Raw genomic sequence first — 2,980 nt, forward strand, 5'->3', positions numbered from 1 at the left:
CCTTATTATCCCGGCGATGACGTCAGCAATGCTCGTTAAAATGTGACAGTGATGGCCTCTGTGCCTTTGTCCTGAAGTTCTTTATTTTATCTTTGTGCGTCTTTCTTCGGCATATATTCAATATATCCCTGTCTTCCGGAACTTTTATCGATAGTTGGAAATAAATTTCCATATGTCCAATCTTTAAAGCTGGAAATAAAAATGATGTCTCTAACTATAGGCCTATCGCTACATTCACAGTTTGCTCGAAGCTTTTTGAAAAAATTGTAAAATGGAAGCTAACTTTTGTCATAAAAAGGGTTACTGAGCCGTGCCAACATGGGTTTGTGTCTGGCGGCTCGACTGTTGCGAACCTAGCGTCGTTTTCTGATTTCTGCATTTCAGGATGGCTGTCAGGTAAATACTGTATACACTGATTTCTCAAAGGCTTTCGATAAAGTTTCACATAAAATCTTATTATTTAAACTGGAATGTATTGGATTTCATGCTGTCTTTTTAACATGGTTAAAATCTTATTTATCAAATAGGTCTTTGTGCATCGAAATTGAAAACCGTAAGTCCCAACCTTTCTTGGCAACGCCCGGGGTACATCAGGGTAGCGTTCTTGGTCCTCTTTTATTTGTACTCTCTATTAATGACATTGGTTCCTGCTTTAATTCGTCTGCTTTCCTTTTATATGCAGGCCATCTTAAGATTTTTCGTAGAATTAATGGCCCGTCAGATGCAGTGCTCCTACAAATTGATCTTAATAATCCTGTTGTTTGGTCTAATGCCAATAATCTCTACCTAAATGTCAAAAAATGTTTTCAAATATCTTTTTCTAAGTCGTCTACTATACATACCACGCCCTATGATATTTCAGGCGTTCTGTCAAAGAATTTATCGATCTAGGTATTGTCTTCGACACTTCTTTCTCGTTCGTTAGTCATATCTGTTATTTCCTTCCGAAGGCTTGCATAAACCTTGCCTTCCTTCGCAAATATGCAAAAGACTTTAAGGATCCCTATACCAGGAGGCACTTTTTACCTCTTTAGTTCGCTCAAAACTAGAATACGCCTCTGTTGTCTGGAATCCTATCTACAGTGGCCACTCCGCCAGAATAGAAAGGGTTCAAAGAAAATTCATTAGATTTTGCTTATTTTCTATTAACTTTGACGACCCAACCCCATCCTATTACTGGCGCTGCAAGTTTTTCAATCTCCAATCTCTTGAAACCCGGAGAGCTGTGCAATTACTAATGTTTGTTTATGATCTCCTCGCTGGCTCTTTGGATTGTTCAGCTCTCCTAGCAAAAGTTTATTTAATGTACCTAATAGGTGTCTTCGTACTTTCTTGCCCTTTTACTTGCGTATCGGTAGAGCTAATTATTGAATGTTCGAACCGATTTTTCGCGCACTTACCTAATTTAATAGACTCTCAGGGAATTTCCTTTTTGATTTCTCTTTGTCGAGAAGTACGTTCAAGTCTTCTCTGGAATTATGCCTTTATTTTATTTTAATAAATTTAACTCACTGTTTAATCTTTTTTATTTTCATGTTACTTACGCTTATAAGTTGATTATATAGTCTTAATATCCTTTAATTCATTTGTATCTAGTCTGTAAAATTCTTTTTGATCATAGACCTAATAAACTAAACTAAATAAAATAAACTAAACTAATAAAACAGGTCATACCAACTTCAACAGCAACATCAAACAGCAAGACACCCAAGTCATACGCATCGAAGCTGTGGTAGCAAACGGATCTAACCTGAAATGTGATAGCTGGCAAATAGGGTGTAACCAATGTGAGACATCATCATTCAGATTAGACGTGAACTGAGCCGTACTTTAGTGTTGCGGGTTTCCCCGCTAATTATACCCTTGAGGTTGCGCCCCGCCATTCCGCCACAGTCAACTGTGAACCGTATCGTATCAGTGCGGGTGAACGCAGTGAAAGACTTACGAGCGAGAGAGCATTAGGCCCACGTCAGCAACAGAGCCATCGCCGCCCATCCAACGATTCATCCCGGAGCCGTGTTAAATAATCGGATCTACGAGTGGATGGTGATAGCCGGTAAATAGATTTTAACCAATGCGGGACATCACCAGCCGACGTAGACGCAGACTGAGCCGTACTTGAGTGTTGCGGCTTTCCTTCTTCATTATACGCTTAAGGCTGCGCTCCGCCAACCCACCACAGTCGACCGCGAATTATGACTTATACGACATGGAAAAGGGCCCCAAAGTATAAATTTGTTGTACGAAATCCTGGCCACGGTGAGTATACCCCAGCAGTTATTAAAGAAGCATCGGGGCAAGGAAAAGCTTCGTTACAGACTAGTAACTAGGGCCTACCTATTTATTTTCTAGATTTTAGTATTGTAACGATTTTTGGGAAATTCCGCTTATTCCAAATCATCTACTAACGTTGAAATCACTAAACTATTTGATAAATAACTCCACTATTCAATAATGCAAAATGGCCTTTACTAAAGTATTTCACTTCTACCTCTCAACAGATAGCGTGCTTAAATCAAACTGACTCGTCGTGCCTCAGCTGCTGCTGCTTTTATCCTTTTTGGTTTCCTCGTTGGCATATTTCTAGGCGTTTCTATTTATAGAATTTACTGCTAGTTTACCAGCTATAAATTTCTCAGCTATAACTACAGATGCACGATTATTATAGCTTCTCGCATAGCCCATGCGCGTGTATACGTGAGTGATACTTCCACAGATAATTGCCTACTTTTGGGAGTATCTCAGATATATTCATGTGTTTGTGTGTTGCTCTCCGCTGCTTGTATGGGCATATGTATACACATAATGATTGATTTGTTGATGTGCATACAAGTCACTGCATAATATTGGCTTAGAGATGATAGTATCCCTTAAAAAAAAAAAAAAAAATGTAAGGCGCGATAACCTCCGAAGAGATCTAAGGCCGAGCTTCTCTTCCAATTTGTGTCGTGCTCCTTTTGATTTTCCCTACAAATTGGCC

This window comes from Eurosta solidaginis, unplaced genomic scaffold, assembly GCF_040869045.1.
Source record: "Eurosta solidaginis isolate ZX-2024a unplaced genomic scaffold, ASM4086904v1 ctg00001100.1, whole genome shotgun sequence".
NCBI classification, from domain to species: domain Eukaryota; kingdom Metazoa; phylum Arthropoda; class Insecta; order Diptera; family Tephritidae; genus Eurosta; species Eurosta solidaginis.